Source organism: Bos indicus, chromosome 5, assembly GCF_029378745.1.
Source record: "Bos indicus isolate NIAB-ARS_2022 breed Sahiwal x Tharparkar chromosome 5, NIAB-ARS_B.indTharparkar_mat_pri_1.0, whole genome shotgun sequence".
Lineage (NCBI taxonomy): Eukaryota > Metazoa > Chordata > Mammalia > Artiodactyla > Bovidae > Bos > Bos indicus.
In genome coordinates, this window is record NC_091764.1 from 65169759 (window position 1) to 65190770 (window position 21012).

Below are 21012 nucleotides of genomic sequence, written 5' to 3' on the forward strand. Positions count from 1 at the left end.
CTGAACTGAACTGAATAAACAAAGACCCCCCCCATTCAAAACATGAAATTATCTTTGATAATGTAAGAAATATGACCCAACTAAAAGAACTTTGTAATCAAGTACCCGTCTACAATGGCCTTATCCTTTTCTACCCTCCTTTCTGTTGTTCAACTCCCCCAAGGCTGTGTCTACTGTCGCTTATTCTTAAAATATCCTCTGTGATAGACTCACCTGGTGGTCCAGTTGTTAAGAATCTGCCTGCCAATGCAAGGAACACAGGTTTGATCCTTGGTCTGGGAAGACTGCACATGCATGTCATGGGGAAATTAAGCCTGTGTACCACAGCTACTGAAGCCTGCCTGAGCGCTGAAACAAGTGGAGCCAAAAACAAAAAGCAGTACAGCCATAAATAAATAAATAATTTAATTAAAAAAAAAATACTGTGGCTCTTAAAAAAGACAAAAACAAAAAAACCTGCTCTGTGGCTTATCTGTATCAGGATCACGTGGGAGTGAGGATGAGAAAATCTGGCTTGCTGGAGCCCATTCCAGACCTGATGAATCAAGATATGTAAGGATGGGGCCTGGGAACCCGCATTTTAGACAACTGCCTCCTCCTTGACTCATAATTCATATGTACACAAAGTCCCCACTGTGGCTAATACTACCTGTGTCCTTGAAGCCCCTTCAAGGGCATAAGTGCCCTCCTCTGAATCACTGAATGCTGCTTGTCTTCTGTAAATTCACTTAGAGCACTGACTTCCCTCTCTCTGTTTTTCTGTGACTTAGAAGAGAAATGCACAGCTGAACTCTAAGTTGTATTCTGCAAGTCTTAGGATGTGCTCTTTACTTAAGGTTTTAATTTCACACTAAAGTGTAAAATCAGTACATTTGTAAATGTGAAAAATCTAAAATGCCAAAGAATGCACAAACTACCACACAATTGCACTCATCTCACACGCTAGCAGAGTGATGCTCAAAATTCTCCAAGCCAAGCTTCAACAATACTTGAACAGTGAACTTCCAGATGTTCAAGCTGGATTTGGAAAAGGCAGAGGAACCAGAGATCAAAGTGTCAACATCCGTTGGATCATCAAAAAAGCAAGAGAGTTCCAGAAAAACATCTACCTTTGCTTTATTGACTATGCCAAAGCCTTGGCATAGTCAAGCCTTGACTATGTGGATCACCACAAACTGTGGAAAAATCTTCAAGAGATGGGAATACCAGACCACCTGACCTGCCTCCTGAGAAATCTATGCAGGTCAAGAAGTAACAGTTAGAACTGGACATGGAACAACAGACTGGTTCCAAATAGGAAAAGGAGTATGTAAAGGCTGTATATTGTCACCCTGCTTATTTAACTTATATGCAGAGTACATCATGAGAAATGCTGGACTGGATAAAACACAAGCTGGAATCAAGATTGCAGGCAGAAATATCAATAACCTCAGATATGCAGATGACACCACCCTTATGGCAGAAAGTGAAGAAGCACTAAAGAGCCTCTTGATGAAAGTGAAAGAGGAGAGTGAAAAAGTTGGCTTAAAGCTCAACATTCAGAAAACTAAGATCATGGCATCTGGTCCCATCACTTCATGGCAAATAGATGAGGAAATAGTGGCAACAGTAGCAGACTTTATTTTGGGGGGTCCAAAATCACTGCAGATGGCAACTGCAGCCATGAAATTAAAAGACGCTTACTCCTTGAAAGAAAAGTTATGACCAACCTAAGTGAAAACTGAAGTCGCTCAGTTGTGTCTGACTCTGCAACACCATGGACTGTAGCCCACCAGGCTCCTCCATCCATGAGATTCTCCAGGCAAGAGTACTGGAGTGGGTTGCCATTTCCTTCTCCAATGACCAACCTCGATAGCATATTAAAAAGCAGAGATATTACTTTGCCAACAAAGGTCCGTCTAGTCAAGGCTATGGTTTTTCCAGTAGTCATGTATGGATGTGAGAGTTGGACTGTGAAGAAGGCTGAGCGCCGAAGAATTGATGCTTTTGAACTATGGTCTTGGAGAAGACTCTTGAGATTCCCTTGGACTGCAAGGATATCCAACCAGTCCACCTTAAAGGAGATCAGTCCTGAGTGTTCATTGGAAGGACTGATGTTGAAGCTGAAACTCCAATACTTTGGCCACCTGATGCGAAGAGCTGACTCATTTGAAAAGACCCTGATGCTGGGAAAGATGTGGGAGGAAAAGGGGATGACAGAGGATGAGATGGTTGGATGGCATCACTGACTCAATGGACATGAGTGTGAGTAAACTCTGGGAGTTGGTGATGGACAGGGAGGCCTGGCGTGCTGTAGTCCATGGGGGTCACAAAAAGTCAGACTGATCTGAGTGACTGAACTGAACTGAACTAACTGATTTACAATTGAGTCAGTTTGCAAGTCCCAAGTTAATGTATGAGAAATATTCACAAATGATTACTGGATAAATAAATAACAAACTTATCTTCAAAGTGCTACTTGTTTTGTTTTCCTCAATTTAGCATTGGTTTTAATTTCTATATTTTAATACAACTCTTGCAGTCTGAGAGCAACATTTGTTGCTCTATGCCTTTGGCCAAATAAAGTGTAGAACAGTTAATGCTGTTTCTTTAAAAACATCAGTATCAGTCAATGACAACCACCACTGACAGGGATGCACAGTATTTTTCCACAAACATTTCTATTAATAAGGGTTTCTGAGTTCGTTCTTTATGCTGCCTTTTATGTTATGAAAAGAAGAGCCAACTTTTGTTGAGTGCCTATTATTGCAAGGTATTTATTATGTCAGGTAGTGTCACACAGTTAAGAGTATAGACTGGAGATAGACTATCTGGGTTCAAATTCTGGATCTGCTACTTTGGAGCCCTGTGAGAATAAGCAAGTTATTTAAATTCTCTGTGCTTCGGTTTTCCCCTCTATAAAATGGAAGTAGTAAGACCATCTTGTAGATTGTTAAGATGACCACAAATTCTTTACCTCCCTCCATCCCTGCATCTGCATAGATGTGGAATCTGTTTCTCCATCCCTTGAGTCTGGGTTGGCTCTGTGACTTTCTTTGGCCAATGCACCACTGGCAAGTGTGACACAACATCAAATGTGACAGATGCTTGTAGAGCACTTGCGGAAGCAGAGCACCTAATGGAATGGCATCTGTCTGCAGATGCAGTAAGCCCAGGTGAGGCCAGCAGAAGAACCACCCCACAGAACCCAGCCCAAACTGCTGACTCTAAATCATTTACTTCCTAACCATGTCTATTTCCTTCCTGGATTCCTTCCTCTGTGCACTTTAAAATTTGGTCTTCCACAGGGTTTTGTGTTTTTTTTTCTAATACTATTGTTTCTCTATAGGAAATCTCAACTACTTTCACATCTCAATTACTACCCACATGCTTACACCTCTCAATTTACATTTCAGTTCCTACCTCTTTCCTGAGTGCCCCACAGCCAACCATCTAAAGGACATCCCAAACCCAGCATGTCCAACTACAAAGCTACCACTTTGCCTTACAATTCCCTTTCTTCCTGTATTTCTATTTCAATTACTAGTGTCATTTGGTAGCCTGGGTTATAAAGCTAAAGTCATTCAGACAGATATCAAAATTCTTTATTCTGCATCCTACCAGCTCTAAAATCCATCCTTCTCCTCTTCACCTCTGTGTTTTTGCCTTAGTTCAGACTCTGGTCATCTTTCACCTGACTTTCAACCTTCTAATTGACCACTAACTCTAGAATAGGGGTTGCAAACTGAAACATCCACTGGTGCCAAGTACATAACTTAATTAAATAAAGTAGGTCAGGTGTAGATATTTTGGTGTGGTGGTCAAATGGAAAATTCATACTTTATATAAAGAACTTCAAGATCTTTTTAGTAGGAGCATAACTTGGACTGCAAGATTTAGCAAATAAAAATTCAAGACATAATGCAATATTTGGGAAATACTTACACTAAAAATTTACTCATTGTTTATCTGAAATTCAAATTTAATCAAGTGTTCTGTATTTTATCTGACAACCCTATTCATACACTTCTTCCAAGATAAGGAGGAGGAAGGTAGAGATGACTGACAATACAGACAGAGGACTTGAAAAGTTTGACTATATGGGACTTCCCTGGTGGTCAAGTGGTTAAGACTCCATGCTTCTACTGCCTGGGGAACAGTTTCAGTCCTTAGTGGGGTAACTAAGATCCCACATGCTGCACAGCACATCTGCGGTAGAAAAAGTTAGGCTGTTGACTCAGGAAGGTCCCTGGTGAACCTTCAGGGATAAAAAAAAGTCAAAACAGGAAGAGAACTAGTAAAATTGTTATCAGTTTGTGTAGTGAATTCTGATTTGTTGTGGGTTGAATTGTGTCCCACCCATCACCCATCCCCTGCAAATATCTTTTCGAGTCCTAAGCCTCAGTCCCTGTGAATGTGACTGTATTTGGAAATATGGTTGTTACAGATGTAACCAAGTTAATACCAGCCCTAATCCAGTGGCTGGTATTCTCATAAGGAGAAGGAAATTTGAACACAGAGAGGAGAATGCCATGTAAAGATGTGGGCAAAGATTAGAGTGCTGCAACTACAAATCAAAGAATGCCAGCACTGATGGCCACCAGTAGAAACTAGGAAAAGGTAATGAAGAATTCTTCTCTAGAGCTATTAGAGGGAGCATGATCCCTCTGACACCTTAATCTTGGACTTCCAGCCTCTAGAACTGTCAAAGAATAAATTTCTGTCTGCGGTCATACGTTACAGCAGCCCTGGGAGACTACACCATAGTAAACTAATTGGTCTAACTCTTTCCCTCCAAAATCTCCATGGTTACAGAGGATGCTTTTGGCAAAGTTTTAGATATATGATTGCTCTGAGACAGGGACACCAGAAATTAAACCAGCAATGACAGCTGAGCCAATGTCCCTTCCCCCAGATCGTTTGGAGGTTCTTAAGTAACTGGACCTCAACTATGTATGGCAATCTGTCTGTCCATATAAGGTCTGGAGACTCAAAATCAGTCCATTGGCAGAGATGTGACCAGCCCTGATAGCAAATGAGTCCCTGGTTCCAATTTGTCCCTGGCTGAGGCCCATCCCATACCTCTGCCCTTGCTTTTCTAAGATGACCATTTGCCATTACAATAGACTCTCACTTTTCACTTCAGTTCTATTGCCTGCTACCAGAAGACCCCTCCCATACAGTCTATAATTTCCTCTGTGGGGAATGGGTAAGAGTCCATCTAGGCAGACATACTAGTCTGTTAGGGCTGCTGTAACAAAATAAAACAACTGCATGAGGCTGCAGTCCAAAATCAAAGTGTTGGCAACGATGGCCCTTCTTTTTTTTAAACTGTGCTTGGTCTTCAGTGCTGAGCGTGGCTTTCTCTAGATGCAGCCAGAGGGGGCTACTCTCTTGCTGCAGTGCGAAGGATTCTCACTGTGGAGGCTTCTCTTGTTGTGGAACACAGGCTATAGGACACATGGGCTCAGTAGTTGTGGCACCTGGGCTTAGTTGTTCTGTGGCATGTGGAATCTTCCTGGACCAGGGTTCCAACCTGTGTCTCCTGCACTGGCAGGCAGATTCTTAACCACTGGAGCACCAGGGAAGTCCCAAATCTTCAAACTTTTTATAAAAACATCAGTCATATTGGATTAGGGGCTGTCCTAATGATGTCACTTTGACTCAGTCACCTCTGTAAATACCCTTTCTCCATATGAAGTCACATTCTGAGATATTGAGGACTGGGACTTCAACATACTCAACATATACATTTTTAAGGGACACATTCAGCCCAAAACAGCAGGAGATCCATATGAGATGAGAAGTCCTGTGACATTTGCAAAAATGTATTATGTTACTTTATGTGCAATGGTCAAACAAAAAGCATGTTATTTTTGGCAGTGGCTTCCACCTTGTTTTCAGGATATGGCTGGGATTCAGGGCCAAAGAAAACTGTGCCAACTCTAATTTTACTAAAGACTTAAGCACAGAAACTTGGTTTAATCCCCTCTGCTTCTCTCACTGCCCAGTGAAACATCAGTGCTCTCCAAATACCCACTTAGACTCTGAGGCCACATTTTTCAGCTCACAAAGTTTGACTTTGTTAGGTCACCCTATTTGATTTTACCACTATTTCAGGTATCAATGATTTTCAAACTATTGAATATGCCAATGAAGGAGAGGCTGCTTGCTGTTCAGGCAGGACTTTAGAAATTACTTTCAGGGCCAGGCGTAGGAAAGGGATCCTAGTTGTTGGGGGCCAGCGTGAGGCACTCCGCCCATGGCAAAGGTCATGAGGAAGGAGGCTCGACATACAAAAAGGCGGGATCGAGCCTCAGGAGTCCCCTGGAAATCCTCGAGCATCTACCCCTATAACCAGAGCCTGCCTACTTTACTACTTTGTGCTCTCACTTACACCTCTGACTTTACGGGGGGCTGTCCCCCACCACCTCTTTCGGAGAAGGAGTTAACTGAGAGCTCCAGTTAATAATAATTCCTGGGCGTGATAAGAGTGTTTTAACCTTACAAACTCCTCTGAAGTTTCTCTAGCCTGCCTGACAGGCTTGTCCAGCCACATGTGATTGCTCACAGCCTCCCAACTGTGAAGGCACGAGATGCTTTAAACCTTCTAAAAACAGGTTCTTTAGAGAAGTTAGAAAATTATTAGTATAAGTATAGTGGGCTGATTAGAAATTATATTGGTGAAGGGTTTTTCATTTGTTGAGCCAATGTTTACTACTGTCCACTTCCCCTGCCCTTATATACATTAATGAATATACAGAAGAAATAAGTATTAACCTTTGATATAAATCATGTTAGACCTTAGGCCAAGTAAATTCTTTCCTTAACTAAAACCCACTACACCCTCACCCTATAGGAATGTAACTTTATTTGAGTGACGTCTGTTTTAAGAATAATCGCCCCTGGAGAAATAAGTATTGACTGACCACTGTCACAAGGAGAGGGTCATAAATTGTCAGCAGGCCCCCCTGGCCAGAAGATGATGTAACACCCCTAAGACCTCTGTATACATTTGTATGAAGCACCTGACTTTAATAAAAGTCAGGACTGCTGTCCCCACGTGACTTTTGTATAACATCTCAGTGTATAAAAACAGACTCTGGAAAATAAAGAATTGGGATCAGTTCCTCGAAAGACTGGTCTCCCCATGTCGCGCTCTCTCTCACTCTGGCTGAGTCTCCATTTGGAGCGCGGAACCCGCCAGCTTACTAATTATGCCTGGGCTTCTAAGATCCAACCAGGGAGGCCTCAGTGTCTCCTCTCCTTCGGGAGAACGGAAGGACGCCTGCGGCCTACATAAGTGGTGCAAGCTTCTTGTCTTGAAGTTTTATTGGTCTCCCACGTAAACCAAGCTACTCAGCTTCTTTTCTCCACTGAATTTTCCTACTGAGCTATCCTCATTCTATTACTCTTTATATCTTTGATGAATATGTAAATAGTCGCCGATGCCGTCTCCCCTTGGAATACCCAGGATCAGCCGGGACTGGACCCCGGCACCTAGTCTAGGATCTCCTGACACTTTCAGTTCAATTCAGTTCAGTTCTGTTGCCTGGTCATGTCCGACTCTTTTGCGACCCCATGGACTGAAGCACACCAGGCCTCCCTGTCCATCACAAACTCCTGGAGTTTACTCAAACTCCTGTCCATTGAGTCAGTGATATCATGCAACCACCTCATCCACTGTCATCCCCGTCTCCTCCTGCCTTCAATCTTTCCCAGCATCAGGGTCTTTCCCAATGAGTCAGCTCTTCACGTCAAAGAATTGGCCAAAGAATTGGAGTTTCAGCTTCAACATCAGTCCTTCCAATGAATACTCAGGACTGATCTCCTTTAGGATGGACTGGTTGGATCTCCTTGCAGTCCAAGGGACTCTCACGAGTCTTCTCCAACACCAGAGTTCAAAAGCATCAATTCTTTGGCACTCAGCTTTCTTCATAGTCCATCTCTCACATCCATACATGACTAGCTGGGAAAACCATAGCCTTGACGAGATGCACCTATGCTGGCAAAGTCATGTCTCTGCTTTTCAATATGCTATCTAGGTTGGTCATAACTTTTCTTTCAAGGAGTAAGCATCTTTTAATTTCATGGCTGCAATCACCATCTGCAGTATTTTGGAGACAATGTTCCCACTGTTTCCCCATCTATTTGCCATGAAGTGATGGGGCCAGATAGCATGATCTTAGTTTTCTGAATGTTGAGCTTTAAACCAACTTTTTCACTCTCCTCTTTCACTTTCATCGAGAGGCTCTTTAGTTCCTCTTCACTTTCTGCCATAAGGGTGGTGTCATCTGCATATATGAGGTTATTGATATTTCTGCCTGCAATCTTGATCCAGCTTGTGCTTCTTTCAGCCCAGCGTTTCTCATGATGTACTCTGCATTAAATAAGCAGGGTGACAATATACAGCCTTGACGTACTCCTTTTCCTATTTGGAACCAGTCTGTTGTTCCATGTCCAGTTCTGTTACTTCTTGACCTGCATACAGATTTCTCAGGAGGCAGGTCAGGTGGTCTGGTATTCCCATCTCTTGAAGATTTTGCCACAGTTTGCTGTGATCCATACAGTCAAAGGCTTTGGCATAGTCAATAAAGCAGAAATAGATGTTTTTCTGGAACTCTCTTGCTTTTTCCACGATCCAGCGGATGTTGACAATTTGATCTCTGGTTCCTCTGCCTTTTCTAAAACCAGCCTTGAACATCTGCAAGTTCATGGTTCAGGTATTGTTGAAGTCTGGCTTGGAGAATTTTGAACATTACTCTACTAGCGTGTGAGATGAGTGCAATTGTGTGGTAGTTTGAGCACTCTTTGGCATTGCCTTTCTTTGGTATTGGAATGAAAACCAACCCCTTCCAGTTCTGTGGCCACTGCTAAGTTTTCCAAATTTACTGGCACATTGAGTACAGCACTTTCACAGCATCCTCTTTTAGGATTTGAAATAGCTCAACTGGAATTCCATCACCTCCACTAGCTTTACAGAGGTTGAAATAACAAAATGTGAAAACTCAGTTTTTTGCATATTTATTTAAAATTTTTTCTGCAGATAACTGGAGAAGGCAATGTCACCCCACTCTAGTACTCTTTTGCCTGGAAAATCCCATGGATGGAGGAGCCTAGTAGGCTTCAGTCCATGGGGTTGCTAAGAGTCAGACACGACTGAGCGACTTCACTTTCACTTTTCATTTTCGTGCATTGGAGAAGGAAATGGCAACCCACTCCAGTGTTCTTGCCTGGAGAATCCCAGGGGACCCTAGTGGGGTCCCATCTATGCGGCTGCACAGAGTCAGACACGACTGAAGCGACTTAGCGGCTGCAGATAACTACATGTCTAAGAAATTTCTATTGCTCAGGAAATGTGAAATTTATACAGAGATAAATCCTTGAGGTATGGGCCAGAGCCCTAAAAGAAGAGTGGATAGTCACCCTATCCCAGGAAGGGACATCCTCAAATATAAAAGGAGGTTTCAAGATGCTCCACCAAATGATAAGCCAATGTTCAAATAAGCCAGTGATAATGATAAAAAAAAGCCAGTATTCAATGATAATAAGCCAGTGTTCAAACCCTGGTCTGATTCCAAAGCCTGTGGATGTTTCGTATCACTGTTGTGAGGAATGAGGGCAGAACAGGAATCTAACAAACATGGAGCATTTTCTAAGTGCCAGTACCGTGTTCTGGTAGAGGTAATTTGCTCCCTTTTATTATTTTCTCTACAGAAGAGTGAAAGTGTTAGTTGCTCAGTCACGTGTGACTCTGACTCCATGGACTGTAGCCTGCTAGGCTCTTCTGTCCATGGAATTCTCCAGGCAAGAATACTGGATTGTATTGCCATTCCCTCCTCCAGAGAATCTTCCTGAACCAGGTATCGAACCTAGGTCTCATGCATTGCAGGCAGGTTCTTTTACCATCTGAGCCACCAGAGAAGTCCATTATCTTCTTTAGTGAAGGTGTTATGGGTCTATAACAATATTTGCTCTGTTCTAGATGTTTCTACCCTTACCCATCATCCACATGTTGAAGCCCTCACTCTCAGTGTGATAGTATTGGGAGGCAGGCTTTTGGAGGTAATTAGGTTTAGATGAGGTCATGAGAGTGTCATGAGAGTACAGCCCCACAGTTAAGATTAATGTCCTTATAAGCAGAAGAATACACCAGAGCACACTCTCTCTCCACCATGCAGGGTTGCAGCTGGAAGGCAGCTGGGCATCTGCAAGACAGGAATGACATTCTTATTAGGAACCAGATCTGCTGGTCCCCTAATCTCAGACCTCCATTCTCCAGAAGTGTGAGAAAATAAACGTCCATTGTTTAAGCTTCCCAGTCCATGGTATTTTGATATAGCAGCTTGATCAAGGACAATATCCAATTACAAATCTCTTTTTGCCTTGTTTTGAATGCAAAGGGACAAGTTTCTTTATAGTTTTTATAAAATTGTTTAAAAAAAAAAAAACCAACATGATTTCTAAACAAAGGAGTTTCAGCAATGGGATTTGTAAATGTCACTTGTTTTCTTTCATTGTAGCAGCTATATGGCCTTTCTCTGGGAAAAGGGCACTGAAGTTTTACTATAACTTATTTAATAACGATCGTCAATTGTAATAGTGTGTTAATCTCAACTGTTTCCTACGACAAGGAAGAGTTGTTACCTGACTTGTCAGGGAAGAGATTTTTCCCAAGGATTCCTATAAATAAGATCTATCATCTTTTTAAAAAAGCAGGTTATAGAATAATATGCATCATATAATTAAATTGCAATAATACAAGTATTTATATGCATAAAAATATTCTGGAAGGTTATCTCCAAGGATTTTAACAGAAGCTATAACTACATGTTGGAACTATGTGTAATCTTTTTTGAAAGAGTGAACGTGTTAGTTGCTCAGTCGTGTCCGACTCTTTGCAACCCCATTGGCTGCCGCCTGCCAGGTTCCTCTGTCCATGGGACTTCCCAGGCAAGAATACTGTAGTGGGTTGCCATTTCCTCTTTCAAAGGATCTTCCAGCCTAGGGATCAAACCCGGGTCTCCTGCATGCAGGTGGATTCTTTATCATACTCATCTAAATATTCTAATTCTTGTGCCACAAAAATATAACAGGACAAAATGTTTCAACTATTAACATAATACAAGACTCAGAAAAGCTACATGAACAGTTTCTGAGAATACCAAAACTGCACTTGGATTCTATGCTTTCAGAAGGGGGTAAGAAAATGAACATTTATTACAAACTTAGCAATTTTTCAATGTGAGTGGTATTTTTCCCATTTTACAGATGAGGAAACTTAAGGATCAGAGGTTGCAGAAACAGTCTAAATCATATAACAACACAAAGCAGTGCCTGGATTAAATGAGACTCATCTGATCCCAATGGCCTCACTCTCTCCACCTGACTGGACAGCTTTCAACACTGTGTAATAGAAAGCACCACTCCAGGTGCCTTGCATACAACAGTCTGTTAGTAATGACTGCACCTAAGTTTCATCTGACTCAAGGTCCCTTCTTCCAGCTCAGGGAAGGAGTGCACGTCGGGCTCACAGGCACACCAACCACTCCCTAACTCACCATGAGTAAAGGCATATGGCTCTGAAATTCTTGTTACACCTGTAGTGCCAAATGCACTAAATGTGGTTTACCTTCCCTCTACCTGTGGTAAAAACCCATCATTAAGGGGACTTAGAGGCTTTTGATAATTCTGAGATACTTATGCTCTTAAGGGAAGCTCTCTACCTCACGGTGGACTGACAATCAGCCTTTTATTTTAACAACTGGCAGAGCATCAGAGCCTTGCCTCAATTGCCCTTTGTTTTCCTGTCCTGTTGGATGTTTTGTTAAGTATTAATATGTTTTTGATTCCCCATCACACCAAGGAGCCTTGGGCAATTCACTTATGGTTTCTCCTTGCTGTCACGTTGCAAGGAGATGAAGAACTGATTGCTAAAAATTGTTTTCTCACCATTACAATCGCGGCAGTGAGGCGCTGCATGTGGCACCTCTTGGAATAAATTTGGCCAAGTGGCAAGTGATTGGCAAGAAGCCAGCGTGGTGGGTGGAGGAGAAGCAAACTACGAACAGAATGTGGACGAGTGCTGACATTTTGGGACAGGAGAAAAATGACATGGGATGTATGGTGATAGAGGGAAAGCATCTGCATTACAATAGGGACTTTAATGAAGCTCTTCCAATGGGTCAGGCCCTGGGTTAAGCCTTTTACATGTGTTGCATGATTCATTTCCACAAGTAGTAGCTGATCCAAGTTGTGTGAATCTCTGAAGATGATGTACTTTGTGGTAGGGGTGAGGGGTTGGGTTTAGATGATGAGATTAAAATAGAAAATGCAGGCACTTCCCTGGAGGTCCAGTGGTTAATACTCTGTGCTCCCAATGCAGAGGGCCTGGGTCCGATCCCTGGTCAGAGAACTAGATCCCGCAGGCCGCATCTAAGAGTTCACATGCTGCAGCTAAAATATCTACATGTGGCAACCAAAGAACCTGCATGCCACATCGGAGGTAGAAGATCCTGCACGCTGCAACTAAGACCAGGTGCAGCCAAACAAACAAACATTAAACAAAATTACAACCTGCCTAAGGCTCCCCCGTGAGAGGCTCACACAAGTGCGGTACCTTAACGCTTAAACTTCCTTAGGTTCTAGTTAAGCCCAGAAGTTAAACTGTTCAGTCAGGTTAGGTAATTTGCCCAGTCACAGAGTTACCAAGTGGCACAACCAGGATTCCAACCAAGCTTTCAAAGTCCTTCAAGAATTGCCCAAAGCCCCCAAAGAGGCAATTCATGAAGACAAACACTCTTGAAGCAGCACCATGACACCCTGAAGTGGTTCTGAGGAAGACAGGCAGAGCTGGGCCCTGCCAGGACCTGCAGGACTTGGGGGAATGGAATCCTGCCAGATAGCTCTGCAGGGATTTGCATCTTTCAAATTCATAGCACCTATAAAGAAAACCTCTGTGAAGGGAGACAGAAAGACAGGTTTTAATGACTCTAATCACTGTATCCACAATCCAAAAAAAAAACACAGGAGAAAAAAAAAATTCTTTTTAAGACACACACATTTAATTTAGCCACAATCCTGGATAAGAAGCTAACAGTGATCAAAGCTGGATGCAGTGAAGGGCTGGTAAAACAACTCACGGGGCAGAGAGAGCCCCAGTTTTAGCATTGGCCAATTTCTATGGTGTCAGTGCTCTTCCCAAGACTGGTTTAAAACTACCAATGGTTGTTAGGCTCACAAAATTCCTGAATATTTCACAATCACCTCTTACAAATAGGTACAAGGTACTCTAGCACACCACTGGCTGGGTTTTCCATCTGGCTGTCAAGGTCATGGCCTCAAGCTGTTCAGTTTTTATGAAGATCTTTCTTAAAGGTTAAAGGAAGGGAGTTCCCTGGGTGGTCCAGTTGCTAATACTCTACACTTCCACTGCAGGGGACATGGGCTCCATCCCTGGTTGGGGAACTTAAGATCCCACATGCTAAGACATATGGCCGAAAAAAAAAGTTAAAGGCAAATCTTCTTGGCCCTGAAATCTCATCTAGGTAGGTAGAGGGTTTTTGATTAATTGATAAATCTTAAGAACATTAGGGACACTCATTTGGGGTTCTTCACCGTCCACCATGATCCATTTATATAATCTTTCTGCAACATGTACTCAACAACTGATGCAGGTATGAACCTCGGCTCCTGTCCCATCCTCTATTTCCTTGACCTATTGACAGCCCTGGAGCCTCTGTCCTCCCCCACAGAACCCCACAAGTAACTGCAACAGCCAGATCGGATCAGATCAGTCACTCAGTCGTGTCCGACTCTTTGCAACCCCATGAATCGCAGCACGCCAGGCCTCCCTGTCCATCACCAACTCCCGGAGTTCACTCAGACTCACGTCCATCGAGTCAGTGATGCCATCCAGCCATCTCATCCTCTGTCATCCCCTTCTCCTCCTGCCCCCAATCCCTCCCAGCATCAGAGTCTTTTCCAATGAGTCAACTCTTCCCATGAGGTGGCCAAAGTACTGGAGTTTCAGCTTCAGCATCATTCCTTCCAAAGAAATCCCAGGGTTGATCTCCTTCAGAATGGACTGGTTGGATCTCCTTGCAGTCCAAGGGACTCTCAAGAGTCTTCTCCAACACCACAGTTCAAAAGCATCAATTCTTTGGTGCTGAGCCTTCTTCACAGTCCAACTCTCACATCCATACATGACCACAGGAAAAACCATAGCCTTGACTAGACGGACTTTGTTGGCAAAGTAATGTCTCTGCTTTTGAACATGCTATCTAGGTTGGTCATAACTTTCCTTCCAAGGAGTAAGCGTCTTTTAATTTCATGGCTGCAGTCACCATCTGCAGTGATCCTGGAGCCCAGAAAAATAAAGTCTGACACTGTTTCCACTGTTTCCCCGTCTATTTCCCATGAAGTGGTGGGACCGGATGCCATGATCTTCGTTTTCTGAATGTTGAGCTTTAAGCCAACTTTTTCACTCTCCACTTTCACTTTCATCAAGAGGCTTTTGAGTTCCTCTTCACTTTCTGCCATAAGGGTGGTGTCATCTGCATATCTGAGGTTATTGATATTTCTCCCAGCAATCTTGATTCCAGCTTGTGTTTCTTCCAGTCCAGCGTTTCTCATGATGTACTCTGCATAAAAGTTAAATAAGCAGGGTGACAATATACAGCCTTGACGTACTCCTTTTCCTATTTGGAACCAGTCTGTTGTTCCATGTCCAATTCTAACTGTTGCTTCCTGACCTGCATACAAATTTCTCAAGAGGCAGATCAGGTGGTCTGGTATTCCCATCTCTTTCAGAATTTTCCACAGTTTATTGTGATCCACACAGTCAAAGGCTTTGGCATAGTCAATAAAGCAGAAATAGATGTTTTTCTGGAACTCTCTTGCTTTTTCTATGATCCAGCGGATGTTGGCAATTTGATCTCTGGTTCCTCTGCCTTTTCTAAAATCAGCTTGAACATCAGGAAGTTCACGGTTCACATATTGCTGAAGCCTGGCTTGGAGAATTTTGAGCATTACTTTACTAGCATGTGAGATGAGTGCAACTGTGTGGTAGTTTGAGCATTCTTTGGCATTGCCTTTCTTTGGGATTGGAATGAAAACTGACCTTTTCCAGTCTTGTGGCCACTGCTGAGTTTTCCAAATTTGCTGGCATATTGAATGCAACACTTTCACAGCATCATCTTTCAGGATTTGGAATAGCTCAACTGGAATTCCATCACCTCCACTAGCTTTGTTCGTAGTGATGCTTTCTAAGGCCCATTTGACTTCACATTCCAGGATGTCTGGCTCTAGGTCAGTGATCACACCATCGTGATTATCTGGGTCGTGAAGATCTTTTTTGTACAGTTCTTCTGTGTATTCTTGCCATCTCTTCTTAATATCTCCTGCTTCTGTTAGGTCCATACCATTTCTGTCCTTTATCGAGCTCATCTTTGCGTGAAATGTTCCTTTGGTATCTCTGATTTTCTTGAAGAGATCCCTAGTCTTTCCCATTCTGTTGTTTTCCTCTATTTCTTTGCATTGATCGCTGAAGAAGGCTTTCTTATCTCTTCTTGCTATTCTTTGGAACTCTGCATTCAGATGTTTATATCTTTCCTTTTCTCCTTTGCTTTTCGCTTCTCTTCTTTTCACAGCTATTTGTAAGGCCTCCCCAGACAGCCATTTTGCTTTTTTGCATTTCTTTTCTATGGGAATGGTCTTGATCCCTGTCTCCTGTACAACAGGACAACTGGTAAAAGCAAAAAGGGACAAGTCCAGCGTCCTCATTTTATAGATGGGGAACTGAGGCCCAAGGAGAAGAAAAGTGACAAAGGTCATGTAGGATTATGATGCTAGAAAGTGAAAGTGAAGTCACTCAGTCATGTCCAACTTTTTGCACCCCCATGGACTGTACCTGCCAGGCTCCTCCATCCATGGGATTTTTCAGGCAAGATTACTCGAGTAGGTTGCCATTTCCTTCTCCAGGGTATCTTCCCAACTCAGGGATCGAACCTGGGTCTCCTGCATTGCAGGCAAACTCTTTACCATCTGAACCACAAGGTGGCTTCAAGTGGGGCTAAAAGCTAAGTCTCCCAGGACTTCGCTGGTGGTCTGGTGATTAAGAATCTGCCTTGCAGTGCAGGGGATGCAGGTTGGATCCCCTGGCTGGTGAATTAAGATCCCACATGCTGCGGGGCAACTATGCCCATGTGCCACAAAAAAAGGTCCTGAATGATGAAACAAATACCTAGCAGGCTGCAACTAAGACCCAATGCAGCCAAATAAATAAAAAATATTTAAAAAAAGGAAAGCTAAGTCTTCTGTTTGATATTCTCTCCAACACCCTGCTGTTTGCACATTTAATAAACATTTCATGATAATATCATTTTTCTTTTTTTTTTTTTTTTTACTGAATGAATAGGTTTTTTGTTTTTGTTTCAGGATATCTTTAAATGATACCATCTCTTCCAGATTAATTTTGTAGCAACATCAGGAAAGTGATAATTTGGCTGTTTGGAGCCCTGACTCATTTTCTCTGGCCCTGCCCTGTTTACTTTTCTAGAGCTGGGAACACATCACTACACAGGGAAGCTCAGTTCAGTTCAGTTCAGTCGCTCAGTTGTGTCCGACTCTTTGTGACCCCATGAATCACAGCACGCCAGGCCTCCCTGTCCATTACCAACTCCTGGAGTTCACTCAGATTCACGTCCATCGAGTCAGTGATGCCATCCAGCCATCTCATCCTCTGTCATCCCCTTCTCCTCCTGCCCCCAATCCCTCCCAGCATCAGAGTCTTTTCCAATGAGTCAACTCTTCCCATGAGGTGGCCAAAGTACTGGAGTTTCAGCTTCAGCATCATTCCTTCCAAAGAAATCCCAGGGCTGATCTCCTTCAGAATGGACTGGTTGGATCTCCTTGCAGTCCAAGGGACTCTCAAGAGTCTTCTCCAACACCACAGTTCAAAAGCATCAATTCTTCGGCGTTCAGCCTTCTTCCCAGTCCAACTCTCACATCCATACATGACCACAGGAAAAACCATAGCCTTGACTAGACGGACTTTGTTGGCAAAGTAATGTCTCTGCTTTGAACATGCTATCTAGGTTGGTCATAACTTTCCTTCCAAGGAGTAAGCGTCTTTTAATTTCATGGCTGCAGTCACCATCTGTAGTGATTTTGGAGCCCAGAAAAATAAAGTCTGACACTGTTTCCCCATCTATTTCCCATGAAGTGATGGGACCAGATGCCATGATCTTCATTTTCTGAAAGTTGAGCTTTAAGCCAACTTTTTCACTCTCCACTTTCACTTTCATCAAGAGGCTTTTGAGTTCCTCTTCACTTTCTGCCATAAGGGTGGTGTCATCTGCATATCTGAGGTTATTGATATTTCTCCTGGCAATCTTGATTCCAGCTTGTGTTTCTTCCAGTCCAGTGTTTCTCATGATGTACTCTGCATATAAGTTAAATAAGCAGGGTGACAATATACAGCCTTGACGTACTCCTTTTCCTATTTGGAACCAGTCTGTTGTTCCATGTCCAGTTCTCACTGTTGCTTCCTGACCTGCATACAGATTTCTCAAGAGGCAGATCAGGTGGTCTGGTATTCCCATCTCTTTCAGAATTTCCCACAGTTTATTGTGATCCGCACAGTCAAAGGCTTTGGCATAGTCAATAAAGCAGAAATAGATGTTTTTCTGGAACTCTCTTGCTTTTTCTATGATCCAGTGGATGTTGGCAATTTGATCTCTGGTTCCTCTGCCTTTTCTAAAACCAGCTTGAACATCAGGAAGTTCATGGTTCACATATTGCTGAAGCCTGGCTTGGAGAATTTTGAGCATTACTTTACTAGTGTGTGAGATGAGTGCAATTATGCGGTAGTTTGAGCACTCTTTGGCATTGCCTTTCTTTGGGATTGGAATGAAAACTGACCTTTTCCAGTCCTGTGGCCACTGCTGAGTTTTCCAAATGTGCTGGCATATTGAGTGCAGCACTTTCACAGCATCATCTTTCAGGATTTGAAATAGCTCAGGGCTGCCCAATTCAAACACCAACAGAAAGCAGAGCCTGAGACAGGGCTTGCATCAAAGTAAGTAGGGAAAGGCAGTCCAGGTGTGTTACTGAGCTCTGGGCACCTGGGACTTGACCCCCACCGGAACCTCATGAAGAGTCTTGTAGAATTCCTTTCAGAATTAGTGGGTTCCAGCCATGTGGGACTCTCCGAGGAAAAACCAGGAAAGTGCAAGGAAAACAGGACAAGTTTTCACCCTACCAGAATCAACTGCCCAAGAGCTGGGAAAAAGGAACATTTATCCATTAGCTCCTCTCCTTCGATGGTTAAGTTGCCCCACAACATGCCACCTCCCTCACACTTGCATTGTTTGCATATGTGAAAGTCAAAATACATTTCTGCAGGTGTCCAAGAAAGAAATGGACAGCAAGCCCAGGGCAGAATGAGATGCAAACATCTGAGGCGAGGGACGGTAGGCTTATACCTCTGGCAGCCTGAGTGTTGTAGCAATGGCTGGAGTAAAGCTGGGCTGAGAGGATGAGAGGTGGTGCACAGGGCAGTCAGCACAGGGTTTGAAGCTTGGACCCTGAGCTGGCAGCAGCTCAGAGCCTCTGGGATCTGGGATATTGTAGCAACTAAAGCTGCTATGCAGTGTATCAGGCTGCCCTTTCATGAATCTACCGTTGGCAAGATGTTGACCCTTGCATGGTTTTCCTTCCGTTCTTCGTTACTCCCTCCCTCCTTCCCTTTCTCCCTCCTTCTCCTTTTTTTCCCTTCCTCCCCTTCCCCTTTTCCTCCTTCAATAAATATTAGTGAATATCTATCATACCCCAGGGACTATGCCAGATACTTGAGATATAAAAAGAACTAAACACACTTTCCACTTTCATGCATTGGAGAAGGAAATGGCAACCCACTCCAGTGTTCTTGCCTGGAGAATCCCATGGACGGAGAAGCCTGGTAGGATGCAGTCCGTGGGGGTCACACAGAGTCAGACACGACTGAAGCGACTTAGCAGCAGCAGCAAACACACTTCTTGCCCTCAAGAAGCATGTAGGGGAGGCACCAATCATAAAACAGTTATAATACAATGTAACTCTGGGCAAGAAATGGGCAGGAGAAGAAGGGGAGAACCAAGACTTTACTTAGGAAGTAATATTTAAGCTGAGTCTCTAAGGATGATGATGATGATAATGATAACAATGACAACAGGTAACACTGATGGTTATGGATGGATGCTGCCTATGTGCCAGGCCCTATTCTAAGAATTATAGTATAATACATTTAATCCTTACAACAGCCCTAAAGAGATGCTTTTATTATCCTTAATTTAGAAGAGACAAAGTTGAACAGTTGAAAAATTAAGTTTTCCAAGGTTTAAGGCATAATGGCACAGACTGATATTCACCAAAATCCATTTTTTTCCTTCCTCCTGGACACATAGTTCATTCATTCAGTCATGTCTGATTCTTTGTGACCCTATGGATGGAAGCACGCCAGGCTTCCCTGTCCATCACTAACTCCCCGAGCCTGCTCAAACTCATGTCCATCGAATCAGTGATGCCATCCAACCATCTCATTCTCTGTTGTATCCTTCTCCTCCTGCCCTCAATCTTTCCCAGCATCAGGGTCTTTTTCAGTGAGTCAGTTCTTCACATCAGGTGGCCAAAGTATTGGAGCTTCAACATCAACCCTTTCAATGAATATTCAGGACTGATTTTCTTTAGTATTGACTGGTTTTATCTCTGTGCAGTCCAAGGGACTTTCAAGAGTCTTCTCCAACACCACAGTTCAAAAGCATCAACTATTCGGCGCTCAGCTTTCACATAGCTGGACTACATTTCCCTACCTCCTTTGCAGTTAGGTATAGCCATGTGACTGAATTCTAGCTAATGGAATGGGAATAAAAAAGACATTTCTAGACCTGACCCACAAAAAACTCTGTATATATATCCCTCATATGCTTTTCCCCTCCTGGATGTCTGGAAAGGTGACACTGAAAAGCACATCTTGAAAACGGTTGGGTTTCCATCAATTTGGGTCCCTAAATAGAGGAGGGCTTGTCCCATTGATTATTCACGTGCCCAGCACTGTTATTTGAGCAGGAAATAAACTTTTACTGTGTTTGAGCTACTACAGATTTTGGGGTCTTTTGTTACAGCAACAATTCCATCTTTTTTTATTTTTCAGTGTGGTCAGTCTACCATAATTAGTATAGGCACATATGAAAAACAGCAGAAAATTAGGTTAAAATGGTAAATAAAAGGTGCCATGTACCACATAAAAGTCTTATCCTTTTTCTACCCCAGAAGTACAGATGGAGCAGAAGGAAACAAAAAGGGTAGCTACAGTTCCAAGTGGAGAGACAGAATAGCTGAGGGAGGTCATACCTAACACATTCTTTTTTCTCAGCAATAAGAAGCAGAGCTCTCTTCCTAAGGGTATGCTAGGTGTGTGGGCAAGAGGGTAGGCTGTGAGGCAGCAGGCTGGGAACATGAAAAAAGTGGATAATAATAAGGCTAACAACTGTGAGAGACGACAGTTTAGAGTCCAGAATTTGAAGTCTGTATCATGTAGATACCTATAGGGAAAACAGATATCACTCTAGATATTTCAAGCAGAAGGGTATTTAACACAGGCAATTGGGTGCTCATGAAACTGACAGAAAGACCTGAGAAGCAAAATTCAGGGGGATCCTAATTTTCAACTTCATTGCCTCAGAGCCAGAGATCTGCTACCATTTTGGCAGGAAAGCTACGACAAACCTAGACAATGTGTTGAAAAGCAGACATCATTCTGCCCACAAAGGTCCGTGTAGTCAAGGCTATGGTCTTCCCAGGGGAGCATCATCTCCTGCACTGAAAGAACATGCTACCTTTGGTGAGCAACTGGTAAGCGCTAGCCCCCATTTACTTATCTCTTTACTGCTGCTGCTGCTGCTAAGTCGCTTCAGTCGTGTCCAACTCTGTGCGACCCAATAGACAGCAGCCCACCAGGCTCCCCTGTCCCTGGAATTCTCCAGGCAAGAACAC